At 55.3% G+C, this 23,722-nt stretch overlaps 2 long non-coding RNA genes across 4 annotated transcripts; one reads left to right on the forward strand and one right to left on the reverse strand.

Annotated features, from left to right (window-relative positions):
• Window positions 1-2,424, reverse strand: LOC125619726. The gene is made up of 2 exons (XR_007351278.1): window positions 987-2,424; window positions 1-486 (listed from the first exon to the last, which is right to left on the reverse strand). It is a non-coding gene; the product is annotated as an uncharacterized LOC125619726 (long non-coding RNA).
• Window positions 8-23,641, forward strand: LOC125619725. 3 transcript variants are annotated; one of them, XR_007351276.1, is made up of 4 exons: window positions 8-437; window positions 2,453-3,045; window positions 3,505-6,225; window positions 20,993-23,641. It is a non-coding gene; the product is annotated as an uncharacterized LOC125619725 (long non-coding RNA). The 3 variants fall into 3 exon arrangements; XR_007351274.1 differs by having other exon boundaries at window positions 2,453-6,225; XR_007351275.1 differs by lacking the exon at window positions 3,505-6,225.
• Window positions 23,642-23,722: the final 81 nt, after the last annotated feature.

A 23,722-nucleotide genomic window follows, 5' to 3' on the forward strand; every position in this document is an offset into this window, starting at 1 on the left:
TGTATTTTCATGCGAGTTTTATTGATATAACTTGCACACCACACAACTTGTCCTTTAAAGTGTGCAATCGGAGGTTCCAGCCACCCACATTGTGCATCTCTTGGCCGCGTCAGTTACAGGGCGTCATGATTATCTCAAGAAGAGCCCACGCCCTGTAGCTGCGGCTCTCTCCCCCCGCCCCAGCGCCCATGCACTTTCTGCCTGCAGATTCGCCCGTTCTGGACGTCCTCGATGGGCCGGCTCACCGGGGGTCTTTGTGCCCGGCTTCCTTGGCTGGCAGGTGTTTTCAAGGTCACAGGTTTGGTGTGGGTGGCTCCTCGCTCCTTGCCATGGCTGACTGCTGCTCGGCGGCTCGAGGGATGGCGTTCTCGTTCCTCTACCAGTAGACCCTCAGCTGATTCCGCTCGTGGGTGGTTAGGAGTGCTGCTGTGATCCCCGTGAGGAGAGGGTGGACTCACTCTGCCGTCTCACCTGGGGGTGGGTGGGCTGGGCATGTGGGAGGTCAGTCTGTGGCCAACTCCTTGAGGAACGGCCAGCTGCCCTCCAAGGCCCCACCCCACCTCCCAGAAGCACTGCAAGCTCCGACTTTCCCTCTGTGGCTCGCGCTGCCCCACCAGCTTACGGCCTTGGTCTTGGCCTTGGCCTTGGACACCTGCCTCCTGCCTCTGCTGCCCGCTGTGCCTCCCACCTGCCAGCCTCTTCCTCCATCTGGCCCCTCTCTGCCCCCTCCTGGTCCGAGACTCGGCCTGTGCCCCCGGCTCTCAGGGCACCAGCTACAGCAAGTGCCCTGGCTCTCTGCCCCCAGCCCTGCCTTGTTCCATCCCCAGCCCCACGTGGGCAGAGTCCTCCCCCACCCAGATGGGCAGTGGCGGCCCCGGTCAGGAGCTGGACGGAGGGGCACGATTCCCACTCCGGCGAATTGGAGCCCGCTCCTCCTCCAGGCTGGCGCTCCTCAGGCAGGCCCCGGAGAGCGCTTAGCTCCTTACCCAGGAAAAGGCCGGGCCGGCGCTAGTTTCCCCTCTGCAGAGAAGCCCTGTGTCTGTCGCAGCCCGGCAGATTCATACGAGCAGCTGAACTGACAGAACACACGGCTCACACCACGCGCCCAGCCGCCTCCAGCGGCTCTAGCAGATTAATAAATTAAACCGAGTCCGTAATCCACGCCCGCACTCAGCCGCCTCCCGCAGGAGGTGCCAGGGCCGCAGGGCCCCGTGGGACGGGTGAGGGCACCACGGTGCCGGAGGCTGGCCGGTGCTCCCCATGGAGCCATCTGCCTCCTGGCTGCAGGACGCCATAGGTCCCTGGCAGCGGGTCACTCTCTGACTCCAGTCCGCAGGCACTGCCCGCCCAACCTAAGGACTAGTTATGTGATGCCATCCCAGGTGCCCCGTGTTCCGGCAGGCTAGCTTCAGGGTCACTCACAGTACAGCTCCAGGTCCAGGAGTGCCCAGGAGGCAGCCTTCGTCAGGCCGCTGCCCTCTGGGCTCCTTCGGGGTTTCAGGAGATGACCTCTTGTCTGTTTCCTAATATTTCAGAGTGTTGACTGAGTCTTAGGGAAGACCCCCCCACACCCGCCTCTCTCTGTACAGTTCTCCCACCACCAATTACTCCAGGCAGAGGGCTTGGCACTTGGTAGCAAGGGCTCTGGCACCAGCTGGGTGTCGGGGGGACCAGGGGGGACTCAGGCCCTGCCAGGTGGGTGGCCCTGGGTGCACGTGGCGAGCCTGTTTCTCACCTGCAGGAGAGGTGGCCCTGCCGAGGTGCCAGGTGAGAGGCGCTGTGAGCTCTGGGAGCTGAGCAGGCGCCTGGCACCCTGTGCCCACTGGGTTTCCATGTCCTCTTGCCCTTTCTATTCCTTTCTCTTCTCTGTTTCTCCCTCTGACTTCAAGCCATTTACTCTGGGCCGTGCCACTTCCAGCCTGGCTCCCCTGGGAACCTACAATTTAAGATGCCAGCCCCCCACCCAGCCTGCAGGGCGTGGCCCGTCCCTGGCCTCCCAAGCCCATGGCTGGCTGATGGTTGGACACTGGCAGGCCCAGGAGCCACGGGCTGTGCCTGGGGTGGCCCAGCAGAGGGGTGGAGGGGAGTTGGACGAGAGGGCCACACTGTGCTCACGAGGGCCATGGTGATGTGACAGGGAGCTCTTTGTCTCATGAATACAGACACAGGGCGAGAGCTAAGTGACGGGATGTAGTAGAGTAATAGAAAGGAAGCAGAGCTCCCGAGGAGGGAGGGTCCCGAGAGAGAGGGATGCCCCATGGCCATGGCCGATCCTGGGCAGGGCCCTCAGTGTCACGGTGTTCACGCAGCCTTTGGTCCAGTCAGAATACCCACCAGGCATTTTTCCTTCTTTGGAGAGGCACGAACTCTCATCAGGTAGTTCCTCATTTTAAAGTGGGCTTTTTGTAAGATTTTCAGCTGATACCGGCCGCTGTTGTTTGTGCGCCCACAGGAAGAGAGCCAGGCCCATCTCCCTCTCGGCCCAGCCTACCCTTCCTCCCGACTTCAGGAGCCGCACTCGCCCGCGGAGCAGCCCAGGGGAGCAGGCCGGCTCTGAGTGTCATGCTCTCAGTCCTGGGTTGGTGGCAGCAGAAGGCCCAGAGTCCTCGAGGCCGTGGGCTCATCTGACGCACCTGGAGGCGGAGGCTGGGAGTCAGCTCGGCTGAGACCACGTGGGCAGCAGAAAGACCACGGAGCCACACGGCCCGAGACGAAGTCCCCGAAGTCAGACGCACCGAGACAGGACCCTGGTCTGCCCTGTTCTGGGAGGATGCCAGGGCTTTCCCAGGTGACGAGGACCAGCTCCCGGGCAAGAGGCAAACGTGTGTGGGAGTCACTGAAGTGCCCCGTGACCGTCACCTTATGGCATAGCAAACCACACCCCGAGGCACAGACCTGAGTGGTGACGAGGCCTGTGGCACGTGAGAGGAGGCAGGTGCCACCAGAGCCCCCTCTGCATTCGAGGACCTCAGGACCCGGCCTGCCAGCCCCGGAGGTGCCGGAACAGAGGCACAACCCTGTTCCCTGTGAGGCGCGGACACCTAGGTCAGTGCTGACTCTCTCCTGGGGACGCAGAAGCCCCGACAAGGCCTGGCCTGGGTTTGAATTCTTCTTCCTCCTCCCGACTTCTTCTTTTGGGTGCTGAGGTTGAACCCAGAGGTGCTGCACCACTGAGCCACGCCCCAGCCTTTCCAGGTTTTGAGACAGGGTCTCCCTAAGTTGTCCACTCTGGCTTCAAACTTGGGATCGCCCTGCTCAGTTGTGGTTACAGGAGTGTGCCCCATGCCTGGACTCCTCTTTATTCTATTTTTATTTTTTGTAGTTGTGTGTGGACAGCATGCCTTTATTTGTTTATTTTGACGTGGTGCTGAGGATCGAACCCGGTGCCTCACGCAGGCTAGAGCCCAGCCCAGCCCCTGCCTGGCTTCCTCCTGACTTTGCAGAACATTTCCCGGCACTGAGCCAGCTCACAGCCTTGTGAGACCCCCACTCCTCACACACTAGGTCATTCCTGAGGTCTCCCATGGCAGAATGCTCGGGGATCTCAGGGCCAGCGCTGTCCAGAGAATCCCCAGAGTGGCCCCTCTGTGACACTAGGTGTGGAGCTCCTGAGAAGGCAGGTACCCTGCCAGGGTTGTGAGCCCACCTCCCCTGGGTGGTTGTACCTCTTTGAGCATCCTTCCCGGGCCTGGCCCTGGTCACCGATAGAGAATGGCCCTGACCCCATGGCTCTTGAGACTTAGCCTTGATGGGACACTAGAATCCCGGGGAGTCCCTGGCCACCTGAGAGATCCTGACAGCTGGGCTGGTGGACGGGTAGTGAAGTTGTCTTGAGATAATCACAGATCTTCCTGCAGCTGGCAGAAGATCCGGAGAGACCCTGTGCGATCCAGTTTCACGCGGGTGACCTGCACAGCCCTCCAGCCACTGCCTGTGCCCTCCTGTCCCGCCCTCTCCTTAATCCCTGTTACCGACTGCTGCCCACCAGCTCTGTGAACCCCGGGAGGTGTGGCCTTTGGAATTGTTGGAATTGGCCCTTTTCACTCAACAGGGTCCCTGGAGATTCCCCCAATTGCTGCGCGGCCCGTCCTCTGTCTTTTCAATGCTGAAGTCTTCGCTTTGCTTATTTATCTGCTCCCTGTTGAAGGGCACCTGGGTGGTTCGCTGTTTGGAGCTGTTACAAATAAGCTGCTACAGACGTTTGTGTTTGGGTTTTCCATGAACATGTCTCCTTTCTCTGGGGTAGGTGCCGGGTGTGCAGTCGCTGGCAAGCACAGTACGTACCTAGGTTTGCTTTACAAAGAACCGCCAGCCTGTTTTCCGGAGTGGCTGTGGCCTTTCGCAGTCTCGGTGCTGGGAGAGGCCCAGGGCCCACAGCCTCACAGCGCCCCGTGGGTGTGGGCTGTCTGCTGCTGGCTCTCTGCCAGGTCTGCGGGACGCCTGTGGTGTGGCTGTGCGTCCCTGGTGGCTGATGCCGAGGGGCTCTTGTCACAGGCCTGCCTGCCAGCTGCTCTTTTTGGAGAGACGTCTGTTCACGCCTCTTGCCCATTTTGGAATTCAGTTATTTTCTACGTGGAGTTTTGAGGCTCCTCCGTCTACTCTGGGTCCCTGCCCTTTGTGGATACGGGTCTGCAGGTCCTCTCCTCTCCTCACGCTCGTCTTCCATCTGCTCATGGGGATCTTTTGCACAGAACCTCCGACGAGAGGCCACAGACTTTCTCTTGTATGGATCACGCTTTGCCTAATCTACGAGCTCGGTCCTGGTACTGAAGGTTTCTCCCAGGTGTTTCTAAAGGCCTTGAGATTGACGTTGTAAACTTCCTGAGGTTCACTTCACCCGTGTCTTAGGGCTCCTACCCCATTTGCTGTAAATGCCATCCTTCCCGTGTTGAATTTCTTCTGCACCTTTGTTAGAAGTCAGCTGGGCAGATTCGGGGTCCAATTCTGGGACCTGCTTGGTCACCGTGATCATGCCTGTCTTTTGTCCGATGCTGCAATACTCCCATGTAGACAGTCTTACTATAGATAAGATGGTTCTTCCCATTCTATTTTTTTTTCAAAACTGTTTTAGTTATGGCAGATTCCAGGTCCAATCCTCCAGAGCTTTTCCTTTTAAAAACCCTTTCTTTTCCACACACATTCTGGAAACATTCTCGTCGGTTTGCAAAAACCTTGCAAGTGTTGATAGGAACTGTACCAAACTATAGATCAGCAGGAGAACTGGCCCCGTATGTGCCTTGGGGTCCAGTCCAGGCCACGCAATGCTTCACTTATTTGTATCTTCTCTGGTCACATCTGTATTTACACAGCCCCGTGGGTGACCCCGCCTGGCCTGGGCTGGGTGGATGGGGTTCAGGAGGTTGGTGTAGGTGGGTTTTCCCAGGCTGCCCGAGTGCTGGAACTATCTGAGGTACTTGTTAAAAATCTCTTTCCTGGGGATGAGACTGAGGGTGAGACCCCTAGTCAAGTGGGCTAAGAGCCCCCATGGGTGGTTCCCGACCTGGTCGACGTGGCTCTCCAGCTCCTCAGAGCCCAGGCTTTGTCCCTTGCAGCCTGAGAGATGGCCATGGAGCCTGGGGTGAGGCCAATAGGCAGGCCTGAGCACCTCCTCAGACCCTGCTGAGTTCCTGAGTCGGGACCCCAGGGTGCTCTGTGCTCCTAAGTTACCTGCCCCAGTGAAACCACTTATTTTGTTGCCTTTCTGTTGACCACTGGGGACTGAGGGCTCTGACAGTCACCAGGATTCAGCATGACCCTAAGAGCCATTGCAAGGTCCAAGGGACACCAGCAGAAGAGCAGGGGACTCGGGTCCTCCTGCTCCCCAGGACGCAGGCCATGACAACACCACTGAACCTCACGGGGAGGGAAATGAGGTCTTTGAAGCTGATTTCACCATCTGAACAACTGGTCCAGGAAGAAGGACAGCTGGGGCCTCTTCCAAAACCCACAAGGGGTGGCCACCACAAGACAGTCACCGAAGAACAGAGACCGGAGGATGTGGCCTTCAGGAAGGCGGGTGTACCCCAAGGACAGCTCCCCACTTGCTGAGGGGCTCTCTGCTTTTATGAGCTGCGTGACGCTCATGCACAGCCAGCACCGTGACCCCGCGATTTCACCGAGTCCACTTGTGAGAAATGTGGAAAACGAATTAGAACGCTCCAACAACGACCGCGTGATTTCTACTTCCTGTACTGGGGTCGATGCGAAAATAAAACACACAGCACAGTAAGTAATAATAATAATACTGCTGACAACTTAAGTAGTAGGGGGTGAACTCCTAAAAAGTGGGGGGGGGGTGGGGGAAAAGCAGGAAAAACCAACATTGGAAAAGTGCGTTACATGGAAAACGTGGACAGCTGGGTGGCCCCCTCTTTCCTGAGCTTTCTGAAGCCCTGCTGGTGACCGCAGCTGCTCTTCCTGGGCCCAGCTGTTCCAAGGACGTGCAGGTTCTGCTGTCCCTGGGCAGCTCCTGGCGACCTATCCTCCCAGGCCTCTGTGCCCCCTGGGTGCAGGAAGCCCGATGGCAAGCCTCACTGCGCACCTGGCCTTGGCAGAACCCACCAGGATGGAACGGCTGCAGGCATCGGGCATCCTCATCGCCACCCTCAAACCTGCCAGGAGCCCCCAGCTTCCCCAGGGCGGGGCTATAACTCCTGAGAAGCTCCTGGACCCTCTCAGCTGGAAGGGGCGGGGCCGGCAGAGGCCACGCCCTTCCCCAGAACTCAGCTCCTCCTTCCCCAGGGTGGGGCTGTAACTCCTGAGAAGCTCCTGGACCCTCTCAGCGGGAAAGGGGCGGGGCCGACAGAGGCCACGCCCTTCCCCAGGACTCGGCTCCTGCCTCAGCCTTTTCTCGTGGGAACTGTGGCTGGGGGATTTGAGCTTTGTGGATTTTGGCATTTCAGATTTTAGACTTTCAGGATTATGATTTCCAGGATTTCAGATTCACCATTCTTAGACGGGATTTCGACATTTGGGATTGACATTTGGAATTGGATGTTTCCGGGTGATAGGCGCCAGGCTGCAATAGAGGCGCTAGTGCACTTCGGTCACTCCCGTGGGGCTGGAGACACACAGGTTTCCTGTCCCCAGTCCTTGCAGGTCCCCGTCACCCACAGCAGCTCAGGCATTTCTTGCGTAGACCTGGTGTCCAGGTCTACAGTGTCCAGGCAAGTGGGAAGGGCAGGGCAGGCGAGGCAAGGAAGCCTTGGTGCGGGCATTTCACGGGAGAGGACTGAGCCCAGGGCAAACCCCTGGGAGGGGTGTGGGAGGAGTTTCCTCCTTGCAGGTTTGTAGAATTCCCCAGCGAACCCTCCTGGGCCTGGTGCCTTTGTTTCAGAAAGATTTTGATCATTGATTCGATTTTGTTAATAAAGATAGGCCTGTTCAGACGTCCTATTTCTCCTGTGTGAGTTTTGATAGATTGTGTCTTTGAAAAGATGGGTTCATCCCATGTTACTTATCAAATTACAGCCTGAGTTTAAGTTTTGTGTTAATAGAATCCAGACCATGTACATTCTAGTGTCTGCTTTCTTTCATTCAAAGTTGTATCTGTGAGATTCCTTTTTTCCTTCACTACTGTATAGCTTCCCATTTTCTGAGTATGTGCCACAATTTCTGTGTCTGTTCATCAGCTGAGGGTCCCTTGGGTTGTCGGCAGGTTTTGGCTGTGAGTGTGGCTGCTTTGGACATTGGTCCATGTGTCCTTTGTTGGACCTCTGCACTTCTGTTGAATAAATACCTCAACACGAGTTGCTCCAAAATCTCCTTAGCACTTATTATTATCTGTTGACTTTAACCATTCCTATAGGTACATGGGAATATCTCCCTGTGGTTTTAATTTGCATTTCCTGGATGACTATGGTTAATTGGCTTGTGTATCTTCTTTTAAGAAGCATCTGGTCTTTTGCTCATTTGAAAAAATTGGCTTATTTTCTTTTTCTTTGTAGGATTCTTTATAAATTCTTGATTCAAGTTCTTTCTTGGATATGTGTTTTGTAAGAATCTCATCTGTTTCTTGCCTTTCTACTCCCATAATGATGTCTTTGGATAAATAGAAGTTCTTAATTTCAACGAGGTCCAATTTTTCAAATTTTTATTTTCGGGTCATTGCTTTTTGTTCCTATAAAAGCTAAGGCTAGACACTGGTCACGAACTAATTTTTGTGTATGAATGTGAGGTGGGGGTTAAGTGTGTTCTTTCCCATACAGGTATTCAACTAGTCCAGCATCATTTATTGAAAAAGATTTTTCTTTTCCTCCAGTGAATGGCAGAAACATTGCTGATGTCAATTTGATGACTATGTGTGCAAGGGTGTGCATGTGTGTGCTTGTGAGCATGTGTGTGTGCACGTGCATGTGCATATGTGTGTGAGGGTGTGCACATGTGTGTGCATGCATGTGTGCACTTGTGAGCATGTGCATGTGAGCATGTGTGTGTGCATGTGTGTGTGTGCTTGTGAGCATGCACATGTGAGCATGTGCATGTGTGTGCATGTGAGCATGTGTGTGTGTGCACATGTGAGTGTGATGTGTATATGTGTGTGAGGGTTTGCATGTGTGCATGTGAGCATATGTGTGTGTGTGTGTGTGTGTGGGGTGCTCAGCTCCACTCCGTGGCCTGGGAGCCTGCTGCTGTGCCTAGGCCCTGGCTGTCTCTCACGCGACTTCTGATGCATCATGATCTGTAACAGTGGAAGTCCCAGCTCTGTTCCACGTCTTAGGGACACTGGGACATTCTTTCTCCTTTGAACTTCTGTACGGCGTTTAGAATGTGCTTGTTAATTTGCACAGAACATGTTGAGATTTTGATTCAGGTCAATCTGGGGAGGACTGACGTCTTCACAACATGGAGTGTCCGGTGCGTGGACCCTGAATGGCTCTCTGTGTATTCAGCTCCTAAATTTCTCTGAGGAATGTTTTGTGGATTGAGTGGAGACATCTTGCACATTTCATAATTCCTTTCATTCTTAGATATTTGGTGCTATTTAAAGGCTATTTGAAAGATTTTATTTCCCAAGTGTTTGTTAGGAAGACCATTTATTTTTGCAGTTGATCTTTCCAACAATCCAGCTGAATCAAACAGCTTGGAATTCTTCTTTATTTTCCACATACACAATCACATTTGTGAACAACGACAATCTCATTCCTTCCTTTGGGGTCTTTGTACCTTTCCTTTCTTCCTCTGGCCTTCCGTACTGCACGGACCTCTGTTGTGTATGAATGTGAGGTGGGGGTTAAGTGGGGACGCTGAGGAGAGGTGGAGGTGCCTGCAGCCTCACGGTGACACTCCCTGCTCCTGCGCTACTTCCTTCCGGAGAATCTGGGCCCATCTCAGCCTTCGTCTTTGCAAATGCATCTTGGAAACAGATCTTCAAATTCAGTACCACACTAGAGCCAGGCCTATCGTCGACATCACAGGCCACTGGGGAGAAAATGAGCATTTGGACCTGGTGGTGCACGGTCCCTGCCCCTGCCCACCCTGCCACAAGGGGGACACACTTGGCTGCTTTCCTCAGCAAAGCTCAACGTCTTTTATCGGCCGCTTCATCATGCTCTGTGTTTTGCTGTGCTTTTTCTAGATAGCGAATATTTTTGATCCTATTCCAAGTTATGCCTCTAAGATTTTCATTTTCTACTTTATTTAACTTTGTTGTTGGTGTAAAGAAAAGCAATTATTTTTTACATATAATTTTTCATTCAACAGCTGTGCTGCATCTTCTCATTTATTCTAATAATGTGTCTTATGCTTATTTGGATTGTTTTGATGTGGGAAACCAACCCACCTTCTGCAGGTGATGGCACTTTGCCTCTTGCTTTCGAGGCCTCTGTTGCGTGTTTCTCTCTGGCTCAGAAATCCTGCCAGTGCTGACGCAGCGAGGGAGGGTCACCTTGTCTGGGTCTTGGTTTGACAGGGAAAGATTTTAATGCCTTATAGTTAATTGTGGCTTTCTGATTGGCTTTTTGAAGATAGCTGTCCTTACGTTCAAGAAATTCCCTTCTATATTTAGTTGTCAGTATTTTTATTTTAAAGTCATATGAGTATTGAAATTTTTATTACATTTCTTTGATCTTGGTGAGATTGAGTGCTTGAGACCGTCTCTTTTCCTTACGTCAACACATTACTGATCCATTCAGGCCCTGCAACGCACCGGGACCTCGCTGAACACCTGGATCATCCACGGGGTGAGATGCTGCTCACAGGCGGATGTTTTAATTCAGTTCAGTTTACCAAGCTTCCTGTTTAGGGTCATTGCTTTTGGTGTCAGCTAAAAATTCCCATCCTAGGTCCTGAAGATGATCCCCATTTTCCCCCCTAATTTTTGCGATTTTGTATTTTACTTTTAAGTCTGTGATTGATTTTGGATCAGTTTTTGTGTATGGTGTGACGGTGCAGCCAGGGCAGCTGAGAGCCGTCCTTCCCCACGCCCTGGCCTCCGTGCCTTGCCCACCAGCCGCTGGCCTGCTGGAGCGTGAGGTCTGAGCATGCTCCTCTGCTCCACTGACCTGCTGCCCACTCTCTGCCAGGACCACAGCCTGTCACTGGCCACACCACCTGTTTCAAGTTCAGGAGGCTGACTTGCCTGCTCTTCTTCACAGTTGCTTGACCTTGTGGTGGATTCCACTTTCATTCCTACGTCCCTTTTTTCTGTCCTTTGTCCTTCCGTGTGTACTCTAGAAGTCACTTGGCTACATCTACAAAACCTGGCTAGGTTGTGACAGGATGGAGTGGAACCTGTCCGAAGGTCAGGGGAGAAGTAGTGTCTTCCCTCTGCCGATCCAGGAACGTGTGATGTCCCTGGGCTGATTCAGATCTTTCATTTCTCTCATCGGCATTTCATAATTGTCTGTTTTAGTCGGCTTTTTCACCACTGTGGCCTCAAGACCTGACAAGAACGATTTTAAGGGAGGACGAGTTTATTTGGGGGCTCACAGTTTCAGAGGTCTCAGTCCAAAGACAGATGGCTCCATTGCTCTAGGGCTGGGGTGACATAGGACATCAAGGAAGAAGAGTGTGGCAGAGGGAAGGGGCTTAGGACCTAGCAACAACAAAATGGGAGAGAGAGAGGGAGAGAGAGAGGGAGAGAGAGAGGGAGAGAGGGAGAGAGAGAGAGAGGGAGGGGGGTAAGAGAGGGGGGATAGGGGGGAGAGAGAGTGAGGGAGAAAGGGAGAGAGCTCTGCAGACCAGATACAGATTGTGAACCCCAAAGCCCACCCCCCAGGGACCGACCTCCTCCAGCCACTCCCCACCTGCCTGCAGTGACCGCCCAGTTAATCCAGGTCAGTAGATTAATGTGCTGACTGGGTCAAGGCTCTCTAATTGAATCACTTCACCTCTAACCTTTGTGGCATTGTCTCAGCTTATGGAGGACACCTCGGATCTAACCCATGACATACAAGTCTTGTACATATTTTGTTAAATTTTTGCTGAGGCATCTTATTTTCTTTTTAAATAGTGTTGGTTTGTGGTCTAGGTTTTCACAAGTTTGTTCTGAATACAGAGAAACGGATTAGGTTTTGTGTATTGATTTTGTATTACATGACCTTGCTGAACCGGGTGCCAGGGGTCTGGGTAAGTTCCTTGGGTTTGCTAATAAACAATCATGTCATAGGCAAACATATTTTTTCTACCTACATGCCTTTTACTTCTTTTTCTTGCTTATTCCTGGCTAGACCGTCCTGTGCCATGCTGAGTACAAGGGTGCTTTGTCCCTGATCTGACCGCCCCCGCCGATTTTTGAAAAATAGTTTTGTTAGGTATAAAATTCTTGGCTAGCAGCTATTTTTCTTTCAGCACTTAAAACGTGGTACTCCATTTTTCTGGATGCCATGATTACTTTTATTGCTGCTTTGGAGACAGGAATGCAAGTGGTTAACACTAGAAAACAGTGTTACTGACAACATTAATGAATTAAAGGATAGCATCAAATTACCAACTGCTACATGTTTCACATACATCTCAGAGAGTTTGACAAAATTCAACATCTGTCAGTAGCTGGGTCTCCACCAGGCAGGATGACTACCCAGGAAAGCAGCACACCCAGCCAAAGCACCCAACTGCTCACAAGGAGCCACTGTCTGCTTTTCATGAACCCCCCTGAGGTGACTCTGTGGCATTTTCTTTCTGTTCATTCTGTTTGGGGCTCAGAGCCTTTTCTGAGTTGGTGGCTTGATGTCTTTTGTAAGTTTGGGAAATATTGCTTTTCTCCTTTCTCTGCCTCCTCCATTGTGAAACATGCACTTTACCTCTTCAGGGTGTCTTGGGCGCCTCTCATGTTTTTTGGGTATATTTTTTCTTCTTTTCTACCTTTCTTTAGTCGGGATGTTTCCTATTGAAAACTGTCTTCCAAATCACTAATTCTTTCTTTAGCTGTGTTGATTCTGCTTTTAAGCTCATTCTTGAATTTGATTTTTACTTTCCTGTACTAGAATTTGAACTTGAGTACTTGTGTTTATATTCCAGTTCTCGGATGGCTGAATGGTATTATATCATCCCTTTTGGTTGTTTTATCAGAGTTATTCAAAGGCTAAGTTTGATTAATCTAATATCTGGAATACCTTGGGCCTCTTCTGTTTACATTTTCCCTCTTGATGTGTCTCTCGGATTGACTGGTGATATTTAATCCAGCGCCAGACATTTTGTACAGAACATGTGGCTGCTCTGTTGGTGCTACGTTACTGAAGGGAAGTCCTTCCTGTTGCTTCTCTTGGATATCTAAGGTAAGAGCACATGGACTTCACTCACTGAGGACCTCTGCTTCTCTGGGGCTGGATTTCAGGGTCTGAAGACCTGACTTATTTCTGGCTCTCTCCTTAGTCCGAGGTATCTTCTGATGGGCTTTCCTCAAGAATTCTCCTCCTTGGTGGGCCCTGAATCCCACATTTATTTCCCCCACGTTGCTGAGACTTTAGAAAGTTCTGCTTAAATATTTAGCCTCTTGGTCACTGCTTCTTTCTTGGCCTGTCTTTCTGTAGCTGTGCCATGTGCAGGTGGCCACCAGGCTGGAGGAGGAACCGGGCACCTTCAGCTCCCCCTCTTCCGACTCAGCACCCTCAGCCCCGGCTTCTCTGGCAGCTCTCTGGTGCCTTCAGGTGAGGTGTGCTTTGGCCAGGTGTCCTGCCCTCCTGGGGTGGTGGTCCTGCCACAGGTGACCCAGCTACGGGCAGAAGTCCAGATGTCTAACTCCGTCCAGCTCTCTGAGATTAAACGTGTGGCAGGTGGCGACTCGAGGGTCCCCTTTAACCTGTCAGAGCTGCCGAGAGCGTTGTTCTCTGGTGCCCACCAGCCTTGCGTCCTGGGGGAGACATGTGCTCAGGGTGGGCGTCAGCTGCACTCATCTGCTTCTGTCTCTCTAGTCTTTGGGATTGAGTTTTCAAGATTCCAATTACTGTTTGCTGAATGGTTAATAGAACTCATGGTACCATTGTCTGGGTCCAGTTTTACTGGTGTGTGTGTGTGTGGGGGGGTGATGTTAAATTATGATTTCAGATCCTGCAGTGTTTAAAGGGCTAGTTGGGTTTTCTATTTATTCTTATTTTGGAAGCCATTTTGCCCTAAGGATTTGTCAGCTTTGTTTAAGCTTTTAAATACATTAATGGGAAACTTCTAGGTATTCATACCATGTTCTCCCATCAGCTGCCAAGCAGGGTTGCAGGAGTAACCAGGTTTCCCTTTCCAGTACTTTGTACCAGTCCAGACTGGGTCTGATCTTGACCATGTCTCCAAGACCGCCAGTGTGGCTTTCTGTCCCGGGGAGCTGGTTTGGAGTTTCCAGTCCTCTCTGGCCTATGTTTCTCTTTCTTATTTATTATTTGATTTCTGCTACTTTCTTTGTTTTATCCTGTTGTTCTCTTGCATATTTTTAGATGGATGCTTAGCTCACACATTTTCAGCTTTTCTAAAATAATTGTTCGGCACTATAAATTTCCTTGTACATATTGTTTTAGCTGCATTTCTCAAGTTTTGACATATAATATTTTATTACCTGCCACCGCAAATATGTTCTAATTTCTGTTTTGATGTCTTCTTGAACATGAATTATTTAGCAGGGCCTGCCTGGCTTCCAGCTCGGAGCTTTCTGGTTCCCCAGTAGCCCATCGCCACCCCGATTGCTTTGTGCTCGAGAGTGTCTACGTGTTGACAGGCTCCCCACGTCCTGAGGTCTGTTTCAGCCGCCTGTCACCCACTTTTGAGACCTCTCCTTCTGTGCTGGGGAAGGGCGTGTCCCTGAAGTCTGGGTGCTCCTTCCACTCCCTGTCTCCCAGGTTGTGCGGGGGCTTTAACTTGAAGGAGCCCCGCATGGGTTTCTGCTCATGCCGCCTGTGCTCTGGGTCTTAATAGAAGAGCTGCCCGGACCGACATCCTAAAGCATTCCCCTATTCCCCCTCTCCAGCTCTTCTCCTCTTCCTGTGTCTTTCCTCAGTGTACACTTGTCCCCTCAATTAGCCTCAGAGTCCATGGTCTGTATTTCCCTTCTTCTGGTGATTGGTTGATAGGATGTCAACATGCCCAGCTCCACGGGGCGGAGGACCATGGATTGTTCTCTCCTGCAGAGCAACCCTGGGGCTGTAGGACATGTCTGTTCTCAGCCCAGACGCTCTTGTCTGGCTTCTTGGTCCTGGCTTTGGTGGTGAGTGGCAGCCCAGAGGACAGGGTTGCAGTGGACTTGTTTCTCGGGGTTCACTGGGATCCGCCCAGTGCCCCCCGCCGAGCTCCTCCCTCTGGGTGAGGTTCCCTCTGAGACCACTTTCCTTGTGCTCAACTCCCTTTAAGAGGGTGCAGTGGAGGGGAGTCGGGATGGGAGCCGAGGTCTCCAGGAGACCAACAGCCCAGGCAAAAGTCTCCTGAGCATCTCTGGAATCCAAGACTCTCATGAGGTCACGGATGAGGAAAGCCCTTTTCCTCCCACTATGCTGGAAGCTTCTATGAGAGGGAATTTCCTTAGCATCCAGGCTTCCCCACAATCTTAAGGGGCCAAACCAATACCTCTGTGATGGATCCAGACCCAAATAATCCCCAGAAAGAGTCAGTTCCAGGAGGCACCCTCCAGCCCGCCCGAGTGCCCATCTGCAGGTCCCCACCTGGCCCAGAGCTCTCGTCCCCTGCTCGCTGGCAGCCGGGCAGAGCTGGGCTCCGCCCGGGCTGCACCTGCCTTCCTGGCCTCACTGGATCCTCCCTCCTTGGGGCTGGAGCACCTGCTGCTTTCCCAACTTGGGGACCAGGCAGGGGGACCGCAGAGCCTGGCTTCCGCAGGTCAACCCCGAGCAACCCCTGCACTGGCCAAGCCCAGCGAGGCCTCCGGCCGCTGGAGGTGGCTCCGGCCCAGCCCCCCAGGTGCCTGCAGGAGAGGCTCCTGCTGCTGGGACCACTTGCTGCTGGTTGTGGCGCCCTGGCCGGCGGGCCCACTCCTTCCTCTTTCTTTCTTTTCTTTATTTTTTCCTTCCTCCCTCCCTCCCTTCTCCTTTCTCCCCGGCCTGCATTTCGTGCACATGTGAATCTCTATCTCCTAAAGCTCAGGGGAGTCCCTCTCAAGAACTGGAGAGAGTCACTGTCCTGAAGGGTGCCCATCAGAAAGGACAGGCCTGACTTGGGTAACTGCCAGCAGCCAGGCTCCTGGGGAACCCACAGTGAGCAGCGTCCCGCCTCCCCTGAACCCCACTCCCCTGCTCTCCCTTTAAAACACCCGGTCGCCTGTGCTCGCATCTAGAAGGGCTCAGTTCCTTGCTCTGCTCTAGTGGTTGACTGAAATCTCTTTCCCCTGCTTTAACTGACCTCCACCTGTGTCCATCTAGGACAGACCAAGGCTCAGAGAGGCGGAGACAGGGTGCAGGTGTCCTTGGCTGTTCTCTCTGACAAAGCAGGGCTGGAGGCCTCCCATCCCCTCAGTTCCTCCTGAGTGTCCTCCCAGCCTGAGCCCCGGGTGCTAAGCCACCGTGAACCCTCTGTCTCCCTGTGTCTTCTTGCATCTGGGGACAGGCAGTCGGTGTGGGAGCAGCAAGCAGCTTCCTTGTGTGGGGTAGACACAGGCTGATGAGCCCCTCTTCAAGATGGCCCTCCTGTCATACTGTGCCCTTCAGGCTGCCCACAGCACAGCCAGCTGCCCTCCGTCACCCAACTAGACCGTGCTTCCTGCTGGGACGTGGGCTAATCCACACACACCAGGAGATGCTGAGGAGAGGGAGCCACATGATCCAAAAAGGCCTGCACAGGTGGTCAGACCTGCACAGGTGGTCAGACCTGCACAGATGGCTGGCCCTGCCTGAACGTGCAAGTGTGAATCAAAGCAGCCACATGGCTGCAGGTCTGCTGTCACCAGCCCCTGAGGAGGACATGGAGCCGGTGGTGGGCACCTCCCGTTGTAGTAGCAGAACCAGTACAGCTAAAGGTGCATCTGCCCCTGGACTGGCCTGTGTGCTGCTGGACGAAGAAGCAGGGCAGCTCCTACAGTGGAAACTAGGCAGAAGTGGGAATGAGGGACCAGATCTGCAGCCATCCACAGGGACATGCGTTCCCAGTGGATCAAGGGGTGGCCATAGGTGCCGTGAAGACTTGAAGTGTATGTGGGAACATCAATGCCACCCTCAGGAGGGCCAGTGGGAGGGAGGAGGGCGGCTGCCCAGGGACAGATGGGCGGCTGTCCCCGGCTTCTCCTTCTTAATTCCTTCCAAGGGAGCAGGTTCTGGGTAGAGGACTGTTGGCATCGGTTGGGTCTGGTTGGTGCTCATTCCCGGGTGCTCATTCCTGGGTGCCCCAGTGGCTCCTAGCCACAGTGTGGTGGGGGCTCTGCAGGGGGAGGGGGTGGGCCACTGCCAAGGCTGCTGTTCCAGCACCCTTAACCAGGGCATGGTCCCTGGGGTCAGGCACCGCCAGGGCGGGTCGCCAGCCCTCCAGCAGGGAGCCTCCCAGCCCCGGCAGGCATTGGTAGAGTGTCAGCTCAGAGGTGGACACTCCTGGGTTTCCCAGGCCTCAGTGTCCCCACCTATGAAATGGGGAAGAGCAAACGAGTTCACGTGGGCACAGTGCTGCGTGCTCAGTGAACGTGTCCTGCTTCACCAAAGAGGTGGCAATCCCTGTCTATCAGGGGCTCCGGGCAAGGCCAGAACCCAGCGAGGAAGGACACAGTGAAAATGAAGAGCTGTCCGCAAGAGTGACATGAAACGTCAAGTAAGCCTCGGGAGATCCCATTCGCACCATCCAGCAGCCAGTCCTTCCGGTGGACGGAGGTGGCTGGGAGGAGTGAGAATTGGCACCGTCCTTGTGGAGGGGCCTGGGCGACGGCTATGGCAGGACCGTTGGCCTGGCCGTGTCTCATGCAGCGCATGGCTGCTCCGCCCAGCAGCCCGAGGCCGCCCTCCAAGACACTGAAGCTCTTACACCAAGGCCACCCAGCAGCACCTGGGTCTGCGGTGTGGACGCAGAGGAACCGCGGCAGAAGCCCCACGGGGCACACTGTGCGCCACGTAGCTTGGAAAAGGAGGAGGACGGCTGTGTCCCTGGGGAGTGAGCTGCCCACTGGGCTATGCCGTGAGTGTGCTGCTGCAGTGGGGGTGGCAGGGCAGGGAAGTCTTCCTGTAGGACAGAAAAGGCAGAAAAAGAGGGAGAGGAGGGGGAGGGAGGGGAAGAAAACACCAGGACGACCAGCCAGAACCTGGGCGGCCGTGTCCCTGCACAGAGGGCAGCGGGGACCGCACGGTGGGTAGGAAGGGCCTGGGGACCTCCTCTGACTTCACCACATGGTGTCCATACACCGGAGGAAGGAGGTTCCCTTGGAATGGGGACGAGCAGAACAAAGGCGTCGAGCTGATTTCAAGTGAAGAGCGTCGCGGCGCCGAGGGGATAAAGAGCGAGCGCACAAGTCATTCAGACACAATATTTTGACCAAATCCCTTGGTTTAAAAGCAGAAGACGCTTTGTGGAGCTCTAGTTGGGCTTCTGTTTTCCCAGCAGCGTGGGTTGGAATTTAAAGCTGCTTTCTGCGTCTTGAAGACAGAGCGAAGGAGCAGGTGCGTGGAGCCATGCGGCGGGAGGGTCACGCCCCGTCAAGGACTGGCCTCCCGTGGGCTCTGAGGCACCACCTGCATACGCAGCTCACCCTCGTCCTGTCCTGAGAGGACACGCTGGCCGGGGCTGAGATGCACAGGACCTGCTGTCCAGTGGCTGGCTATGGAACCCAGAGGTGATTCTGTGCCAGAATGCAAAGCCATGCTGCAGCCTGACAAGGGTGTGGCATGTCCCTGGGAGGCATGTCCCTGGGAGGCTCGTCCCATGCCTGTGGGCCGAGCTGGCAAAGCTGTCAGCATGAACTTGAGTAGCAGCCCTGCCGAGAGGTGCACTCGGGCACCTTAGGACAAGCAGGAGCTCGTGTGAGCAAATGGACATTGTGAACCAGGCGGCTCTGGACGGAGAGCGGCCTGGCCTCCAGGGATGCGACCCAGGCAGCAGCTTCTGCAGCTTGGTGGAGCAAGGCAGGCGAGATGCGCCCGTCGGCTGGGGCGATGGTCCTGGTTGGAAGTAGCAGGCAGGGCTCGGAGGGGTCGAGCTTGGCCCTCGTTCACGGTGCAGCTGGGCTGGCCTCCCAAGGCCCCATCGAATGCCCTCCTGATGGGTGTTTCCCATCAGAGGCAGCATGGCTTGCCCACTGACCAGATGAGCCCAAGTGCACCAAACGGAGGGACAGATGTGCTGTGGGCTGATGTGTCCACAGATCCGTGTGAGCCCTCACCAGGACCTCAGGGTGTGGCATTATTGGAAACAGGGTCTTGGCAGAGGTAATTAGTTAGGATGAGGTCGTCGGGGTGAGCCCTGGTGCCGGTATAAAAATGGGAAATTTGGATGTGGAGACGCACAGCGCGAGGTGAAGGTGGACACCTGAAGCCCCAGAGAGGCCTGCGACCTCCGCTCCCCGGCATTCAGAAGGAGCCGCCCTGCCCGTGCCTGGTGTTCAGACTGCGTCCTTCCTGCTGTGAGACGGGCCCCTGCTTTGTGGCCCTTTGTCACTGCCGCCCCAGAACTCACCCGGGAGAGAGGGGAAGTCCTAAGCGAGGCAGAACGATGGAGGTGGGAACCCTGTCGCCCTTCCTGGTGGCCCCTGCCCTGACCCAACCCCCAGGAGAAGGCAGACCTTTCCTCAGTCACTGTCCTCCCTCTGCCCTTGCTCGTGCCTGTGTTAGCCAGCTTTCTGCCACTGTGACAAAGTGCCTGAGAAAACCAACCTAAAAGGAAGGAAGGCTGATTTGGGGCCACGGTTTCCGAGATCTGAGTCCAGTGTCGCTGGAACCTGTGGGGAGGCAGTGCCTCATGACAGGGAATGGGTGGCAGGGCAAGGCTGTCACCTCATGGCAGCCAGGAAGCAAAGAAAGTGGGAGGGGTGGGGTCACAGCATCCCCTGCAAGGCCCGCCCCCAATGACCCAACTTCCTTCTACCAGGCCCTGCTCCTAGAGGCTCCCCCACCTCCCACAGCACCACTTGGGCCTTTGGGTGACATTTAGGATCCCACCGTGACACCCCTGCCCAAGCCACCTTCCTGCCTCGGATCAGCCTCTCCTGCTTGCCCTGGCCCAGCTACTGGAGTCTGAGCTGGGTGCACTGGGTCTCAGGCTGTGGCCCCAGGGCCTCCCTTTCCCTGGACACAGTCCCTGCAGGTAAAGGGAGTGGAGCCATCAGGCTGCCCAGGGGCAGGAAGGGCCTGAAGGACTTCTGGGAAGGGAGGTTGGCCTTCCTCGGCCAGAGGCCAGAGTCCGAGTCGTCCAGCAGACCCCAGGCCGCGGAGACTTTGTCCTGCAGTGCCTGGAGTGAGGCTAGGAGGAGGCTGCTCCCGTTCCCCTCGAGGAGGCCGGGGTTAGTGGGCGGTGGGGACAGTGCTCCCCCAGCTGCTCCAGAGAAGAGGCAGCTGCACTCTGGAGGGGCCCCGGGAGCAGGATCGAGGCGCACCTGGCGTGGAGCCTTGGGTCTCCCTGTCCAGCCCTCCTAGCAGAGACCAGCTCCGGGGAAACAGCCCCAAGATATGACGAGGCCCACAGGTGGTCTGGCAAAGAAGGAGACAATACTTCATCACCAGGCCGAGGACCAAAGTGCCTGTGGCTCCCTCGCGGCCCATCTCTGAGTGGTCCCACCCCCTTCCACCAAGGAGCAGCTGGACCAGCGAGAAGCCGGTGGCTCAGGGTCTGCAGGCCCATCTCCAGGTGGCTCCCCTAGAGCAGACCTTGGTCCCCTGTAAGATGTGGGGTGGCACTTGAGACCTTACTAGCAGGTGTCAGAGCGCAGATGTGAGCCTCACAGGGCCCCCACTGGCCTCCTTGGACCATCTGTTCTGCAGGTCACAAAGATCCAGGGGCCTTCTGTAGCCCCCTGGGGCCTCTCTGACTCAAAGGGAGACAACAAAGGTGGAGGGAGACACCGACTGCTGCTGCCATGGGCAAAGGCAAAAACAGAGCGCACCCAAGGACTCCATGCAGTGGAGGCACAGAGCACCCCACTGTGGCCATTACTGTTACAGGGAATCTTGAAATCTTTCCACCATGTAGACAGATTGCTTTTTGAGAAGGTCTAAGACAAACTGATCAGCACATGCAATCCACTAACCTTCACCCATCCGTTCATCTACAACCTGTCCTCCCATCCATCCCTCCATCCATCCCTCCTCCACCAACTATTCATCCATTCTTTCTTCCACTCATCATCCATCCAGCCAGCCAGCCTTATCCATCTATCCGTCTACCCATCCTTTCTTCCCTTCATTTATCCACCATCCATCCACCCATTCATTCTCCTTCCACCAATCATCCATCCATCCACCTATCCACCCATCACAAGGAGGTAGAGGAGACAACCTACTGTCTCTGTGGGGTCGGAGGGTGTTTGTGTATGTGTGTGCATGCCTGGGAGGTGACGTGCATGGGGGACCCATCCCCACAAAGGGTAGGAAGGAGCTGGGTTTGGGGTAAAGGAGGGGCCCAAGCACTGGGACTGAGTTCCTTTTCACTTTGCGTCCTGTAGGCAAAGGGCAGAGATAATAATCACGCTCGTCTACGTGGTGATTGGCGACCATGAGGCCTTCCTCGGCTTGCTTCCTCAGATCCAAACAACCTTGGAGAGGACAGCATTGCCAGCTCCCACCCCCCCAGAGGGGAATAGGAGTGGAACTTCTTCAGATGAGGAGCTCCTGCTGCTAGGGTCACAGCTGGCGGGATCCAGGCCCACCTGCTGCTCCCAGGGTCCCCGAGCCACAGGGATAAGGAAGCTTCGAGCCTGGCTGCCTCCTGGGGATGGAAAGGCCACCAGGATTCCAGCCAGAGGCACCCTGGGACCAGGCTCTGCAGCCACACCTGAGGGTGCTCTGGGCACATGGCCCTTTGGGGGATGTGCGAGTTCTGCTTCCTGGGCCTCGTGTGAGCGAGAGCAGTTGTGTGTCTAGGAGTTCCAGTGCTTTCCCTCAAGTCACATCACCTGCTCGCAGGACAGTTAGGGAGTGAAGTCTTATCTAAAAGGCCACTCACCATCCTTGATGTTCCACGGACACCTTCCGGCTTCTGAGTATGCCTGAGGGCTCCGAGGCTGAGCCTCCTTCCCTGGCCCCAGCCTCCCTTGGTCCAGGCTGGAGGCGGGAAGCACCCCTGGGGAGGGAGCCCCCCTCTGGCAATGCCCTGCTCCCGGAGGCCCACCCTCCTGGAGCCTGCCCCCTCCTCCCGCTCCAGGGCGAGGGAGTTCTCATCACTGTGGCTGGGAACAGAGGCAGAAGTGAGTCTGCACAAGGAAGCCATATAGCTCTGATCCGGCCCTCTCTGAGTCACTGCCCGGTCACTGCAGCCCCAGCCCACACCCCTAGGTCTTGCCTCCTCTCCACGAGCTTATCATTTGTTAAAAAGTCCACGTGCCAGGCCGCTGCTCCCGTGGGTCCTTCCTCCTTCAACCCCTGTGTGTGTGACCTGTCCCTCCCCAGCCCCACGCTGACGCTCACCTGTCCCTTCTGGTTCACATCTCAGGGCCGAGGGGCAGAGGGAAGCCCCCACACCCACACATGCATCCAGGGTCTCTGGGTGTCTGCCCCATGCAGGACCAGGGCCAGGTGCAGGGGTGGCTGGGATGGGGAAGGCCACCTGGCCCCGTCTGAGGCCACCTGCAGGGAGAGGGGGCGCGGGCCTTTCACCCCCGTTCTCTGCAGCCTGCTGGCTTCACTCTAGAGTTTGTGGGAACCTCACGCTCCCACCCACCATGAATCCAAGGCCTCCTGGTCACTTTGGGGAGCCCTGGGGAGGCCAGGAGGGCAGAGGAGCTGTGCTGGCTGTGGACTGCTGCTGACTCCCAGTGGCCGAGGCCTCTTCATCTGTGGGACCAACAGCCTCAGTGGCCTTGGATATTCAGAGTCAGGAACGGCCAGCCTGCACGGACACCACACACTGGAGGAAAGTCCAGGGTGGCTCTGGGATGGACACTGAGGCTGTGGTCCTCCCCGCTCTCCACAGTGAGGGGCAGTGTGCCCCACAGGGCAGGCCCATTTCCTGAAGGCTGTGCGTGTCTGCAGGAGGCCAGGCCACGCCCAGGGATGAGGGAGAACGCAGAGACACTTGCAGATTTAGCACCAGGTTGTGGCCCCCCTGAGACAGGGGACAGCATGACCTGGGGCTGTTCCTCTGTGTGGCATCTGCTCTCACAGCCTGAGGGTGTCCTGCACTGCACGGGTGGACAGGTGGACGGGTGCACGGGTGGACGGGTGGACGGGTGGATGGGGGCTGTCTCCTCGTTGCATTTCCAGTCTGAGTTTGAGGCGGGAGGTTGGACCCTGGGATGAGCCTGAGCCAGAGGCACCAGCTGCCCCGTCACATCCTGGGGCCTCGTCGTTCTCTGAGTCGCAGCCCAGAGAGAGGTCAGCGAGCTGCTGCTGAGGCAGGTGCTCAGACACAGTGAGAAGGCGGCCCAGCACCCACATCCCAGCCCCTCTGGGGCACCTGGCCGCCCAGTCTGTCCTGCCATCCGTCCCCGGCAGGGCCCTGGCTCGGGCTGCCACTGCACCGCCCCTCTCACCACAGTCATGGCTGCCACGTGTGCGGGCTGCAGCGGGCGTCATTGCATGCATGCAGCCGGTTTGCTGTCCTGTGGCTCGACCTTTAGCTTGGCCCATTTTTCTGCTGTTACAGCCAAACTCCGCCAGGGACACATGTGGAGCTCAAATCTGTCCACATTCGGCTTAGAAGTCTGATGAGGCCCCCGCGCTGCCCAGCCTGCTCTGATTCTAGGGCCCTCGGGGGGAACTCCCTGAAGGGCACCAGGATGTGCCACCTAACCCATGCCACCTTGGCAGGAGAGATATTTTAAGAAGAAAGCAATCGAGAATCAGACCCAGAACGAGTTCTCCTCCCTCCTCTTCCTACCTAAAAGCAAGACATAAACCTCACTGTGCCTGGGGCTGCAGAGGTGGCACCCAGAGGAGCCTGAGAGCAGGCCCATAACAGCCCTCCCCTTCCACCAGGCTCGCTCCGCGTGCCTCTGCACCTTTCCACTGTTCGCCCTCCGTCAAGCCCAAGTCTCCTCTTCTTTGTTAAAATTGAATCTAAACCCTGGGGTCTGTGTCTTTGAGTTTTACTTATTGCCTTTGAACTTCTGTGCGTGTAAATATTAATAAAATTTGTACCCCTCTTCTCCCGCCAATCCGTCTTTTGTCAGTTAATTTGCATGCCTCCAGAGGCCGGACCTAAGAGAGGAAGACTTTCCTCCTCAAAAACCCTCGTG

This window comes from Marmota marmota, unplaced genomic scaffold (genome assembly GCF_001458135.2).
Source record: "Marmota marmota marmota unplaced genomic scaffold, marMar, whole genome shotgun sequence".
In the NCBI taxonomy this organism is placed as follows: domain Eukaryota; kingdom Metazoa; phylum Chordata; class Mammalia; order Rodentia; family Sciuridae; genus Marmota; species Marmota marmota.